The sequence below is a fragment of the Saimiri boliviensis genome, chromosome 2, assembly GCF_048565385.1.
Source record: "Saimiri boliviensis isolate mSaiBol1 chromosome 2, mSaiBol1.pri, whole genome shotgun sequence".
Lineage (NCBI taxonomy): Eukaryota > Metazoa > Chordata > Mammalia > Primates > Cebidae > Saimiri > Saimiri boliviensis.
In genome coordinates, this window is record NC_133450.1 from 231,668,783 (window position 1) to 231,684,337 (window position 15,555).

Below are 15,555 nucleotides of genomic sequence, written 5' to 3' on the forward strand. Positions count from 1 at the left end.
GATCAGGCAATTCTGCCTCAGCCTCCTGAGTAGCTGGGATTACAGGCACGCGCCACCATGCCCAGCTAATTTTTTTGGTATTTTTTTTAGTAGAGACGGGGTTTCATCATGTTGACCAGGTTGCTCTCGATCTCTTGACCTCGTGATCCACCCGCCTCGGCCTCCCAAAGTGCTGGGATTACAGGCTTGAGCCACCGCGCCCAGCCTGGTTCACTTTTTAATGCTACGTATGGGCAGGGGTGAGAGACATGAGCGAGCGCCTTGGTGAGCAAGGCTTGCTCTACAGAGTTGAGAAGAGCTGCCTGCGCCACAGCTTCGTCTTCCTCCAGTTCTCAACATAGTGTTGCTCTTCAGTCACACCATGATCTGCATCAAAAGAGTATCTTAAAATATCCAGTGTTTCTCCCTGTATTGAGGCTGACCCTGATCACGCTTGTAAGTACCTGTCATCAGGTCTGCCAAGTGCGCCCATGCAGCTTCGCTCTCAGAAGTGTTTAAACAAGACGCTAGCACTCGGGGCAGTTGTGTGGACATTGCGGGGGAGAAGCTGGAGAGGATCCATCAGTCTCCCAGGGTCTCCCTCCACCTCTGACATTCCTCCTGGCTTCAGGGTCCATCTGTTTGTCCATCCGCCGAGATGAAAAAAAGATTCACGCACTGACTCAAAACAAACCGAAAAAGAAAAAAAGACAATAAAAATCCCTCCCTCCTTTGTAGCTGAACGAAAACATGTATTCAGTCAATACTTGCTCCTTGAGAATGAGTAGTGAATGTGGAACCAAGCTTGTCTTGTTTGTGTGTCTGTTAGCTTTGTTTTTTCTTACCAGTATTCTGCCTAACGTTTGCTTCTCTGATAGTTATATTTATTGCCTAGCAAGCATACCTGTGGCTGGGAAAATAGAATAGCAAAAAAAAAAAAAAAAAAAAAAAAAAAAAAAAAAGGCAAGAAAAAGAAAAGAAAGAAAGAAAAAAAGAAACAAAATGAAAGAGGCCTGGTTATTGATGTACTAGATTTGTGTGTGTATTTTAAGCACTTACTATTTTGCCTTACGTGGAATAATCAAGAAAAAGGTAAAAACTCAAAAGTGGAATAAACATTTTGTCAGTTAAAAGAAGAGAGACTTTTGATTTTCCTTTTCAGGTGGCACTTAAAACACTTCAATTATACATTCCATTATTATGTGTGGATGTTAGCCAGTAAAACTGTTGAGTAAAAGGCTTGACTTCCTTATGCCCATTGAAAAAATTTATTTTGAATTTTTATGGGTACACAGTAGGTGCATATATTTATGGGGTAACAAGACATTTTGATACAGGCATGCAATGCATAATAAAATGCATTGCAGCAGGGCAAATGAGGTATCCTCTTCACTCTTACTTCTTAGTATTATTTATTTTTTCAAACAGAGTGTTCCTCTGTTGCCCAGGCTGGAGTGCAGCGGCACAATCTCGGCTCACTTCAGCATCTACCTCCTGGGTTCAAGCGATTCTCTTGCCTCAGCCTCCCAAGAATCTGGGATTGCAGGCATGCACCACCACACCTGGCTAATTTTTGTATTTTTAGTAGAGGTGGGGTTTCACCATGTTGGTGAATAGGCTGGTCTCGAACTCCTGACTTTAAGTGATCCTCCCGCTTTGGCCACCGAAAGTGCTGGGGTTATAGGCCTGAGCACCACGTCCAGCCTTCCCCTTCACTCTTAAGTGAGAAATATTTTTCTACTTTTTCCATCATAGAGTTTATGATTTAAAACAGAAGAGGGAAAGCACCTCATACTCCTACATTTACTGCACTATTATTTTCATTTAACAGAAAACATATTTCTTGAGGATGTTGGCGACCGAAAGTTTTAAAATCTGAGTGGACAAGTATCCCATTAAGCGGTTTTGGTTTATGAATTTTAGGGAAGTTATTCACTGGACACATCTAAATGCCCTGTTGTGTATTGTTGCAAAGTGTGAAGACTTTGTTTGGATCTCACCCCATTATACATATTTTTTTCTTTTTGGCATCTAAAATCTACCAGGTGAATATATGGTGAGGATGAGGCAAATGTGCCCCGCCTGTAATATGCCAGTTTAATTGCTCATGGAATTTGTGAATGACATGGAATGGGAAGTGAGGGGAGGGTGAAGTGTGGGGATGGGAACCTCAAGAGCTGGTCTTGACAACATGTGACTTACCACAGTCAGGCTGGGCGTGGTGGCTCACACCTTCAGGCCCAACAGTTTGGGAGGCTGAACCGGGAGGATCACTTGAGGCCAGGAGCTCAGACAAGCCTGGGAAACATAGAAAACCCATCTCTATAGAAAAATAAAAATAAAAATTAGTAGGGCATGGTGGCGCCTGTGGCCCCAGCTGCTTGGGTCTGTTTAGGTCACCGCTGTCTCCCCAGTACCAGGATCCCTTGAGCCCAGAAGTTCAAGGCTACAGGTTGCCCTGATGGTGCCAGTGCACTCCAGCCTGGGTGACAGAATGAGACCCCGTCTCTAAAAAAAAACAAAAACAAAATAAAAAAGAGCAAACCTCTGTGAATGGTGGAATTCACTGACTTTGGTCAAAGGCTGAGATCACCTGTAAGATGAGGGACCATTTGCTGCTAGATGAGCCCGGTTCCATTGCGACATGTTTTCATAACTCCTGCACATTGCCATTATGGAGGGTTGCTGTGTCTATTAGTGGGATAATCTGGTTATCATATTTCTCTCCCACCAGACCAGAAACTCTATGAGCCCCAGGGCTGAGTCTGTTTTGCGCATTGCAGTATTCCCACCACCCAGGCCAGAGTCCAGCACAGGTACGGTGGGCAGTGCACCTAGGATCAAAGGCATATCCTTTGCTGTATCTCACATAGCTGTGTGACTGGCCTCAGCCCCTTATCCTCCAAATAGTTCTTGGAAATGATTGTAGAGAAGTGTGGATGTCCCGACTGGGAAAGGGGTGACGGGAAACTTTCCTGTATAGCAGAATAGCAACCCCCATGCAGGGCATAGACCTACTCACTGTTTAGACAGCTATCAATTAAGAACTTTTGGTGTGCCTGCTACTGGGGAGACAGTGGTGGCCTAAACAGACATGAGCTCTGCCACATGGTTTTTGTTCTGGAATTTACAGTCTAGCGAGGGAGATAGACCGCAGTAAAAGAGCCACAGACATGAGCGGACAATTACAAACTGAGGGCAGCAGGTCAACACTGAAAAGTCAAGGGACTGGCAGCCATAAGAGCACCCATCAGTGGAGCCCAGTGTAGAACTGAAGAGTCAGGGGAGGCTTCCCATAGGGAGCCACACTTCTGTTGAGTCACAGATATCTGGAACGGAGAGGCCTTTACAAAGACCCTGTGTCTAGAGGAAGCTGAACTTCTTCAGGGATGACATGATGCCAGAGGACATGATGTCAGGAGATGAGAGTTTAGAACATGAGAGGTCAATGGCAATGTGCAGGAGTTATGAAAACACGTCGCAGTGGAACCAAGCTCAGCTAGCAACACGGGGTCCCCCTTTTATAGGTGATCCCCCTTTTATGGGTGATCCCAGTCTTTGACCAAAGCCAGTGAACTCTGCCATTCACATAGGTTTGCTGTTTATTTTTTATTTTTGTGTTTTTAGAGACAGGACCTCACTCTGTCACCCAGGCTGGAGTCTGAGCTCACTGTAGCATTGAACTTCCGGGCTTAAGGGATCCTCCCAGCTCAGCTGCCCAAGCGGCTAGGACCACAGGCACCATCATGGAACCCTGAAAGTAGGGGAGTCTGGTGCCAGCTGAGGCACAGAGGTCAGCAGAGGCCAGATCACAAGACCCTTAGGTGTCAAGCGTTTTAGTCTTTATTCTTAAAGAATGGGTGGTCTTGAAGTAAAGCAGAGTGTGGTATAATAGGCATATCTTTTATTTATTGCTGTGTAACAAATTACCCCAAAGTGCAGTGGCATAAAACAACTTACATTACTATCTCACAGTTCTTTGGGCTAGAAATTTGGTCATGGCTTAGCTGGGTCCTCTGCCTCTGGGTATCCTACAAGGTTACAGTCCAGTGTCAGCGGGAGCTGCAGCTATCTCAAGGATTGCCTGGGGAGAGGGTTCATTTCCAAGGTCACCAAGTGGCTGTTGGCAGACCTCAGGCCTTTGCTCACTGCTGGCTGGAGACATTTCTTCATTGTCTCATGAGCCACTCCTTAAGGCTTCTCACAACATGGCAATTTGATTCCCGCTGAATGGTAAGGCAGGAGTGAGAGAAAACATTGTTTTTGTAACCGAATCTGAAATGTGACATTCTGTCACTTTTACAATATTCTATTCATAGAAACAACTCACCTGCTGCGGCCCACACTCAGGAGGAGATTGTAACAGGGAGTGAATGCCAGGGGGTGGGAATGTCTGGGTGCCAGTGCAGATGCTGCCTACTGCAGTGTGAAGAATGGATTGGAGGGGCCAGAATGAACATAGTGAGAAGATTCAAAGGCTCCTGCAGGAGTCTAAGCAAGGGACGGTTGCAGATTGTAGCTTGGAAGAAGCCGGTAGCTGTGGTGACGATGGACTCCAGGTGTACATGTTGGAGAGACACTTAGAAGGTAAAATTGACAGGTAGTAGCTTAGAGATGGGTTGAATATGAGAGAAAAGGAAGAGAGTATTACAGAGCATTCTTAGGTGTCTGTCTTCTACACTGCATAGACTGGGGTCATTTGTGGAGTCAAGGACCGTGAGTCGAGGACCAGGTTAAGGGAGAAAGATCAGGGGTTCCATCTTGAAGGGACTGGCATTGAAACGATACACAAGGACCCTGAGATTCCAAATCACTTTACGGGACATCTCGTGCATGCCGGGAGATGTCTAAATCTTGAGCTCAGAGATGCAGGCTTGATGTTTACGAGTGGGAGCATCAGCAGGTTGCCTTGTGAAGAAAGTTCAGGCTGATGAGGGGTGGATCCGGGCCTGAGTCTTGGTGAGCTCCCCATGTCATGGTGGGTAGAGAAGGAGCAACCTAAAAGAAGGTAGATGAGGTGGGGCTATATCAGAGAGACAGCGGTCAGGGAGGGGCTATTTCAGAGGCAGAGAGAGGAGACATGCAGGAAGGAGGGAGTGGCTGGCAGCACTAGGGCTGCTGGAAGACCAAATGGGGTGGGGACCACTGATGACCGTCACTCGTCGGCAGACACTTACAGAGCACCTGCTAAGTGTCAGGCCCTGAGAGTCTCCATGTGTTGTCACTTTCCTGCACATCTCAGCGTAGGGGATATGTGGGAACCGAACACCTGACGTATACTTTTAAATCCCCAGCCACAAAGCTAGCTGTCAAATCAATGTTAGCAGCTGCTTGACATCGCAATTTTTCCAAGGGCCTGGCTGGATGGGGTGGGTGTTTTGCATGCAGCCCCTAGACTGGCTGCATAAGGCTGGGGACTCCATAACAAAACAGACACCAGGACCGTGGTCCCAGGAGACTCCAAGTCAGTGGGTCAAAGAGAACTAGGCAACTGATTTAAAATAACCAGGTTTTTTTTTTTTTTTTTTTCTGGTGCACAGGCAGGATGGGGAGCCCCTCAGAGGTCTGGGCTGAACTCTGATACCTCCAAGAGTCAGTGCTTCTACCCTGCACGGGTCACTTGCTGAGCCTCCTTTTCCCGCCATGAGCGATAAGGAGGACAGCAGTTGCCCACTAGGTTGTTGTCTTGAATGGGATCCTGTTTGTGGAAGCCCTGAGTAACGTCTCAAAAGAGTCCCAAGTCTCAGGGTGGTTGAGGATGGTGCCACTCAGGCATTAATGTGCATGAAGTATCTGGAGATCCTGTAAAATGTACATTCGGCTTCGGTCGCCCTGGGTGGGGCTGTGAATCTGCCTTTATAGCACACTCCCGTCTGAGTCAATGCCCTGTCGTGTGAACCACGGGTCCTTTGGATGGTAATGGTTGGTAAAATTTGCATGTGGTGTTATGCATGACCTCCTAGCTGAGGTCTTCATGATGTTCGCATTTGATGACACCATCACAAGATTGCTTCATGTTTCATAAACGGTATCTTCTGCAATACTAATAACCAAAAGAAAAGCCATTCTAACCCCAGAGCCAGCAATCATAGAAACAGTGAACCCTCCAGCTCTGAGCACTGTGGTAATGAAAAGCAAGCAGCCCACTAGAGCATCGGTGACAGAAGAATAGAACACTCAGTCAAACTTGTAATTGTAAACCACGGCACGAGCAGCATACGTTGCATAGGCATATGAATCAATCAATCCCACCCACTGCAAATGCAGGATATTTCAGTATGCTTCACTCCAAAGTACTTTTGATTAAAAAGCTTATTCAGGGGGTAAATGCAAATTAGCTCTAGGTGTGTTCCCTTCAGCCAGCTGTTGAGGAATCTGAAGCGAAAGAATTCAGTACCCATAGATTTTACTCTGTGCCAGCCTGATGATGCACTGTTTTCTAAGGCAGGGATTTTGAGCATGTCTTTCAGAGCTGCAATTTTCAGCAGCGCAGCCACGGCATTTGAAAGGATGATCATGAGAATGAGATTCAGGTGATTGGAGGTGGTCACAGTTTCATGAAGGGGGTTATTCATATGGGATACAGCCCAGGATGAAACCTGCCCGGACCTCTTTTAAGCTGATGATGTTTGCAACAGGCTCTGACAAGCAGAGTATGTGGAGAGATGAAATGCATTTTGAAATTATGCAGGTAAAGGAAATCACACTCTCAGGGTTGTAGAGAGAGCTTGCAAGCAGAGAGAGGAGAAAGCAGAAAGGGTTTGTAGAGGCCCCAGTATTCCAGAATAGTGATTTCAAGGAGATGGCTCTAATGTCCCTACAGTCACCCCATTATTTGTCACACCAAAAATATCATTACCATGAGGGGCAGGCACTAACATTTCTTTGTGCTCATGTTGTTTCCAGGCACTTTATGTACTTTTTAAATTTTTTTAGGTGGAGTCTTACTCTGTTGACCAGGCTGGAGTGCAGTGGCACGATCTCGGCTCACTGCAACCTCCGCCTCCCAGGTTCAAGCAATTCTCCTGCCTCAGCCTCCTGAGTAGCTGGGATTACAGGCACATGCCACAATGCCTGGCTAATTTCTGTATTTTTAGTAGAGATGGGGTTTCACCGTATGGGTCAGGCTGGTCTCGAACTCCTGACCTCAAATAATCCACCCACCTTGGCCTCCCAAAGTGCTGGGATTACAGCCATGACTTTTTCTTTTTTTGAGACGGAGTTTCGCTCTTGTTACCCAGGCTGGAGTGCAGGTGTGATCTCGGCTCACCGCAACCTCTGCCTCCTGGGCTCAGGCAATTCTCCTGCCTCAGCCTCCTGAGTAGCTGGGATTACAGGCACGCGCCACCATGCCCAGCTAATATTTTTGTATTTTTAGTAGAGATGGGGTTTCACCATGTTGACCAGGATGGTCTCGATCTCTTGACCTCGTGATCCACCCGCCTCAGTCTCCCAAAGTGCTGGGATTACAGGCTTGAGCCACCGCACCCGGCCGACTTTTTCTTACTTAATACTCAAAACAACCTTAGGAGGTGGGACTATTATTATTCCCATTTTGGGATGTGAAAACTAAAGTTCAAAGTCATGTAGTTAGAAGCAATGAGGACAGGATTGCAGTGCGACTGAGCAGCATGTGTGATTGCACGGTCCTCTTCCATCTCTGCTCACGGGAGCCTGGCCGAGGACACAGCAGCAGCCTGGCCGGTGTCATCCCCACTCCCCACTTCTGCCATGTACTGCTTTCCGCTGATGGCAGCTCTGCCACCCACACTTCTCAGAGGTCACGTCTTGTCTAAGAGCAGTGTCCCTGATGTATTTTAAATAAAAAGTAGCATTTTTAGAAAATGCATACAGCAGAACCCTCGGGTCTGGGTGTGTGCATGCCTGTGCCCGTGTGTGTGTTTCAGATCCCTTGCACTTCACTATACTTTGAGGAGGGAATGGGGAGGTTGTCCCAATCACGACTGATTTCCTTCCAGAATGGAAGTTAACCTGTTTTAGAGAAAATAATGTGGCATTTTACATATACATAGCAGTGAAGTTAAAATTTCATCCTGGTTACACACGCGAAGGAGCAAGACTAACTCCCAACACCGGAGCTCCAACTCCAACCCTCAGTTTTAGCTGCTGCTGTGCCCGCTCTGCACCAAGGACCTTTGTCCATCTCTCCACTCTTTGTTAGCAAAGCTGCGGACTCCAAAACACTTAAGCGTTCTCAAAACAGCTCAACTTGTAAAGAACTCTGGAGGGGTAAAGTTGGAGAATGTTTCATGTCAGTATCAAAGAGGAGGCTGTGCTTATGTGTTCTGGGCCCAGTTTCACAGAAATTTTGTCGCATCTGGCTTTCCAAAGACTCAAATGTTATAAATTATTTGTTCCTTCTTACAGCTTTTGTCAAACAAAAGGTTTCGTCCTTTGTGAGAATGTAAAAGCTGAAGTCTTCATTATGTCTTACTGAGAAAGGTCATACTGAATTTTTTTCTGATGGGAGGTGGTGGGTGAGGCAAGCAGAACAGACCATCTAGGAATAATTTAGACAGAAACCGAAATGGTGGAAGGCGACTTCAGTGAGCCTCAGAGGAAATAGCCTGGGCTCCCCTTTTCCAGGTAGAATAGGGACAGTTGGGCTAAGTTTGCAGGGAAAGCAAAGAGCAAATGTAACATTTTACTGTGGTATTGATGATGAAAGGGTCTGAACTTAATCTGAGTGGCGAGTCCATATTGGGGCTTGGCTGTCACATTCAAATGGTTACTGTGAAATAAAACCTTTCTGTCCTCCGTGCGCCAGAATCACTGCTTTTGTCTACGTATTTTCTGAAAGGTGCTTCTCATTCTGTGGTCCGTTACTTAACAGCATCATCGATGTGAATATTATGAATGAGTTCCCTGCACCGCACAAAACATCATTGTCAGAAATATATTCTGAAGCAGGGAACATCAGATAAAATCAACAAGGTTTGGAGAAGACCCATCTGCAGGTGCAGGTTCTCACGGTGTGTCTTTCTAGACAACTGCCATAGCTTCATAACTCTTCTTGCCCTAGGTCTCTTCCTGTGAAAAATCTGTGCTGTTCTGTGCAGCCACTCTGGGACACAGGCTTCTGGCACATTGTGACTGGGAGTCCCCTCCATACAGCCATGAGATGAGGAAAGAGCCAGTAAAGAGCTCGTCACTTCCACTTACATGTTGTTAGCAAGAACCTGTGCACCACTTAACTGTGACAGAGCGTGGGAAATGTCATCCAGCTCTGTGCCCAGGGAGAAGAGGAAGATGTGGGTATTGGAGAGTACCAGCAGACCCTGCCACAGGGGCCCATCCTTCTCAGGCTGGCCCCAGTCTCCCCTTTTCCTTGTTGCCCCACCCCCAGCCCCAACTATGGGACTGCATGTCTTTGCACATGCTGATGCTCCTGCCCACAATTCTCATCTGACTCCTGTTCCGGGCATGTTCCACCTGAGCATTTATCTCCTGTGAAACTGCCCTAGAACACCTGAGTGGAGAAACACTTTCTAAGTGTAATGGGCTGTGTTTTCTTACGAGGCTGTGTTTTCTCGTGAACCCGTTCAGAAATACATTGCCTTGTATTTGTATAGAATTATAAAGGATCTTGAATAGCCCAGGTAAATGTTAAAGAATAAAAAACAAAGTTGAGGGACTCTCAATGCCAGATTTCAAGATTTAAAATAAAACTTTGCTAATTAGGACACTGTGGTATTGACACAAAGACAAATAGACCAATGGAAGAGGCTGGTGAATCCAGAAATAGCCTGCACATAAATGGTCACAGCATGGACACAAAGCCACTCCTGCAATTTAGTGAGTGGAGAATGTTTTTTTAAATAAATGATGCTACATCAACTCCATATCTATTTGGAAAATATGAACTAAGCTCTTAGCTCACCCCATTTACAAAAATTAATTTGACATGGATCAATATCTTAAGTTGGAGGTTAAAACAATGATGATTTGGGAACGAAATGTCAGAGAATATCTTCATGACCTTGGGATAGGTAAAGTTTCATTAGACATGACCCATCAGCACTAACAATAAAGAAAAAAGTGATACATTAAACTTCATTAAAATTAACAAATTCTACTCTTCGAAATACACTATTGAGTGGAAAGACAAGCCAGAATCTCAGAGAAGATAATCACAATGCATATGTCCAACAAAGGACTCGTGTTCTGAGTATCTAAAGAACGCATTCAAATAAATAAAAGACAATTTTTTAAGACAAAAGAATTAACAGACACGTCCCCAAAGAGAACATACAAAATGGGCAAGAAATATGGAAATATGTTTAATATCATTACTCGTCAGAGAAATGCAAATTAAACTCACCATGAAACATCACCGTACATTCAACAGAATGAACAAAATTCAAAAGACTGACAATTGCAAGGGCTGGCAGGGATAGCAAGTACATGGAACTCTCACCCACTGCTGCAAGGGGGCAAAGGGTAGATCAGCTGCTTTGAAAAACTGGAGCTACCTACTCAAACTAGATCTATGCCTGTCTTGTGACCCAGAAATAGCAGTTACCTGTAGGTGTTGTCAGGCCTGAGCTCTTTTGCTAAAGCAACTGCTGACCCCTAGTCAGAACACGAAACGTCATGATTAATTAACAGTGGTGCTTTGCACCTGTGGATTTGAGGTCTGTGGGAGCTGTGCTGGCTCGTCGGCATTGTTCACTGGCAACAGATGATTTGTACCTGGTGTTGCTGAGAATCCTAGAGGGCTCCGCCATGGCAGCCACGCTGTTCTGAAGTGCCTGATAGATGGAAAAATTAGAGGGAGTAACAAACATGTTTTGCAAATATCTTTTTGTTAAAATTCATACGAAATGTTGTTTTGGGGGGAAAATGGCCAAACTGAGGGAATGTGTGCTCTTTCCAGGTCCGCAAAGGGGCGTAGTTTCTAGGGCAGAAACTTCCCAGCGACAGGCCCTACCTGCCTTCCCCCATGTCTCCATCCAGGAGACTTAAGGTCTTTGTTTAACTTTGGCACATGCGGGAAAGGATCAAAGATGAATCACTCCAGCAGAAGTTTAAAGGAACTCTTTTCATTGGCCAGGGGGCTTAGAGAAGGTGGGAGTTCCTCCCAGGTTAGAAGTCCTCTTCTTCCTCACCTTGGATTCCATACGTGGGTCCCCTTCCACTACCTTTGTGGAAGCTGCTTTCTCTCTCCTGATTTCCATCTTTCTTGATTCTTTCACTCAGTGTGAGAGGAGCTTTCCTTCTCTGATTTTCCCCCTCCGGAGACCCTTCTCAGGAGAAAGCAGCTTTTCTTTCTCCTCACTCAGTGTGAGAACTAGCTCTCTCTCTCTATCCCCCTTCTTCATTTTTCTCTCTGCCTAAATAAATCACTTTCTGCAAAAACTCGTTGGGTCCAGCATTTACTTGCGAGCGCACCTCGCCCTCTCCCATTCTTGGGAGAGCAAGAGACCAACAGCCTGGATCCCAGCGGGGAGCAAGCTAAACCTCCCCTGCACCCTGAAACATGGAAACAAAACCACCTGTTGAGTAATCTGCAGTGCATTTGAACCCTGGTTCAGGGGAGTCGAGAGAAGGGTGAAGTGTAGAGAGCTCTGTGCCACTGCACTCAGTGAGGCAAGATGAACCATTCTCTGCTAAGTCTGTGCATTTTGTTTTACTTATCTCTGTAGATAGTGTATGTACAGGACAAACAAGTCCTAGTTTACACCTAGTTTTTCTAGACGTTAAAGAGGGTGCTAGTGTATGGCAAAAGTAGAGTTAGTGAACTCATGTATTTTGTACATTTTGTTTTAAAATTTCAAGGAAAGATTGTCTTCTGAAAAGCTGAGCATTCTTTCTCACTGGGTTGATGGAGCTGGGAAGGATCCTAGGCCAGAATGTCCGTATTTCAAAGACTCTTTCGAATTATAACTATGGTCACACGTGTGCAGTTTATTCCAGACTGCTGTGTACAGAATGGACAAATTCACTCCTTACCTGAAACATCTAGTCTGTCTAGATGTCTAAAGTGCCTGGTATATGTTAAATGTTGAGGTGGCAACATAGCACTTTGCAAATATCTTTTTGTTAAAATTTGTGGGAAATACTCTTCTTTGGAAATTGAATTGTGAGCAGCATAGTACTGTCTATACCTGTTCAATGACTTAAAGGAAGTGGGAGGGAGGGAACTGCAAAAGGTAATATGCTAGTGTGTTCATACTTGGACATTTTCAGACACCATTTTTCTGTACGTTTTGTGTATTTTGTTTTGTTGTGCACATAGTGCATATAATGAAAAAGCAAGTCTTAATTTTGCAACATCTGGTCTCCAGATGTTAAAGAGATTTCCAGTGGATGGCAAAGTACAAGAAAATTAGTCTATTTTTATTCCTTACGTTGAAATTTATAGGAAGACTTGTCTTCTGTCAATGATTTTTGGATAGAAATTTGCTCTTCTCTAAGCGTTACATGTGCCTGTTCTTGTCCACTGGATTGAAGGCAGAGAGAAAAAAGTGAGGAGAGAGTGGTTCAAGGTCAAAAAGGTCATTTTAGAAGATACCTTGGATTATAACCATTGCTATGTGTGTACGATTTTATTTAACGGTGCTGTGGACATGGTGGACAAGTTAAATGAAATAACTAGTCTTTCAAGACATTTGAAAATGCTCGATTATTCATTTATTTATTTTTATTTTTATTTATTTTTTGTGACAGGGTCTCACTCTGTTACCCAGAGTGGAGTGCAGTGGTGTGATCTCAGCTCACTGCAACCTCTGCCTCCTAGGCTCAAGCGATTCTCCTGCCTCAGCCTCTCCAGCAGCTGGGGTTACTGGTGCACACCACCACCACCCTGCTAATTTTTGCATTTTTATGAGAAATGGGGTTTCACTGGGTTGGCCAGGCTGATCTTGAACTCCTAACCTTAAGTGATTCACCCACCTCAGCTTCCCAAAGTGCTGGAATTACAGGCATGAGCCACTGCATCTGGCAAGTGATTATTAGAAGTAGTATACTCGTATTTTTAAAATTTGTTAAATAGCTTTTAAAAAACAGATGGGAAATACTATTTATAAGTGGAGTTGTTGAACTACCTCTGCAAACAGTATACTCTCTGTACTTGTTTATTGGGTTGAGAGTGCTGAGAGGGAAGAAATTGCAAAAGGTGTTTTGGTAGTGTTTACTAGAAACTTTTGGCTTAATCCACAGCCTCCCAGAGTGCTGGGATTACAGGTGTGAGCCACCGCGCCCAGCTAACAGTGGCTATTAAAAGATAAGCCCTAATGCTCAAAGTATGTTAAAAAATAGATGTAGTAAAACAATCTATCTATAAATGTTCTTCTGTTAGATTTTAGGAAGGGCTGTCTTCTGGGAGTGACCTTGGTTACTCCACATTTTGGAGCTAGATATAGTCCTATACTTAGTCATGGGGATGGTGGAAGACGGAGAAAAGGAAGGGTGAAGGAAAGAGCTCCTTGCTACGATCTTCACATCTAGAAGGCAGTTTCAGATGGTAACCACAGGTCTATGTGAGCATTTTTAGTAAAGTGCCTGTGTGTAATTCTGGACAAAGTTCATTATTTTGCAACATCTAAGCTTTATGAATGTCCTGGGGAGCACGGGCAGCCGCCAGAGATCAAGCCCACGTGCGCAGCTGGGGGCTGAAACTCACCTGGGGTGTGCGTTGCAGGCTGGCGCAAGCGAGTAGAGAAGTGGGGCGCAACCCAGAGGTGTGGGGGTCCACACTGGTTGCGCAAGTGCCAGGCCCACAGCTGAAGTTGGAGCGCACCGCCTGAGTAATGGCAATGTAGACGCAGCTTGAAGCACATGGCAGATACTTCAGTGGAAGAAGAAAGGTCTGGCCTATGACCCATTCCACGGTTAGAACAGTGTGGCATAAATGCCAACAATGTGAAAAAAATCAGAAGAAGCTGGATTCCATACTGTGGAGACTATTGCCTCTGCACCAAAGAAGGAGCTAATAAATATTAAGAGTATCTGGAAGCCAAAGCTGACACAATTCCGGCTGAAGCAGCTAAGTTAGTTCCAGTGGGTTTCACCACGCAATTGAATTCCACCAACGGCGGCCAGAGATCACACAGAGTGCTACTGGCTCCAAAGAACTTGGCGAACTACTTCAAGGTGGAATTAAGACAGGATGGATCACAGAAACATCTGGAGCATTCTGAACTCGGAAGACCCAGATCTGCCATACATACACTGGCTGTCACCTGCCGGCTTCCCATTGACCGGGGTGGAGGTGAAGGAAAGGTCATGTACGTTGACACCAAGGGTACTTTAGGGCAGAGCGGCTGCTAGCAGTGGCTGAGGGGTATGGTCTCTGGCAGCGATGTCCTGCATAATGTAGCATATGCTCGAGCGTTCAACACAGACTGCCAGACCCAGCTCCTTTATCAAGCATCAGCCATGATGGTAGAATCTGGTATGCACTCCTTATTTGTAGACAGTGCCACCACTCTTTACAGAACAGACTACTGGGGTCGAGGTGAGCTTTCAGCCAGGCAGATGCACTTGGCCAGGTTTCTGCGGATGCTTCTGCGACTTGCTGATGAGTTTGGTGTTGCAGTGGTAATCACTAATCAGGGGGTGCCCCAGGTGGATGGAGCAGCCATGTTTGCTGCCCATCTCAAAAACCTATTGGAGGAAGTATCGTCGCCCATGCATCAACAACCAGACTGTATTGGAGGAAAGGAAGAGAAGAAACCAGAATCTGCAAAATCTGTGACCCTCCCTGTCTTCCTGAAGCCGAAGCTGTGTTTGCCATCAGTGCAGACGCAGTAGGAGATGCCCAAGACTGAATCATTGGTGTTTTTTTCTGTTACAAACCTTAAGTGTGGCAGCCTAACGGGAGTGCGCCGCCCTGCTTCCTGGGGCTCTCCGCAGGCCTCTTCCTGTTGTGACTGCCAGGAAAAGGCTTAAAACAGCTATTGTGTCAGCTTTTCTGAGGGTGTAAACAGGAGACAGGTCAGTAGTCACAAAGTAATCTAAAATGTTTATTCCTTCTGGAGTGTAAAAAAAAATTATTTTATTTATTTATTTTCTCATTTCAAGCACATATTTGTCATCGGGACACAAGAAGACGTTACATACATTCTAATACACATGGGGGAGCGGGGATGAGAACTAGAGCTAGCAGACAGCAGGGAGGAGAATAAGCGGGACAAAGTCATCTCACATCATCACATCATGTTTCTTGTTTTCTTTTTCTTTTCTTTTCTTTCTTTCTTTTTTTTTTTTTTTTGAGATGGAGTCTTGCTCTGTAGCCCAGGCTGGAGTGCAGCGGCTCGATCTTGGTTCACTGCAACCTCTGCCTCTTAGACCTGGTTCAAGCAATTCTCCTGCCTCTGCCTCCAGAGTAGCTGGGATTACAGGTACGCACGACCATGCCCAGCTAATTTTTGTATTTTTAGTGGAGACGGGAATTTCACCATGGTGGCCAGGCTGGTCTTGAATTCCTGACCTCGTGATCCACCCGCCTCGGCCTCCCGAAGTGCTGGGATTACAGGCATGAGCCACTATGCCCGGCCCATGTTTCTTATTAAATACCCACGTGTTCATTATATATTATAGCATTGTTCTATC

The 15,555-nt window shown here is 45.5% G+C and overlaps 1 pseudogene; it reads left to right on the forward strand.

The window, feature by feature from the left end:
- The first annotated feature begins 13,779 nt into the window (after positions 1 to 13,779).
- On the forward strand, positions 13,780 to 14,771 carry LOC101041303 (DNA repair protein RAD51 homolog 1 pseudogene; annotated as a pseudogene).
- Positions 14,772 to 15,555: the final 784 nt, after the last annotated feature.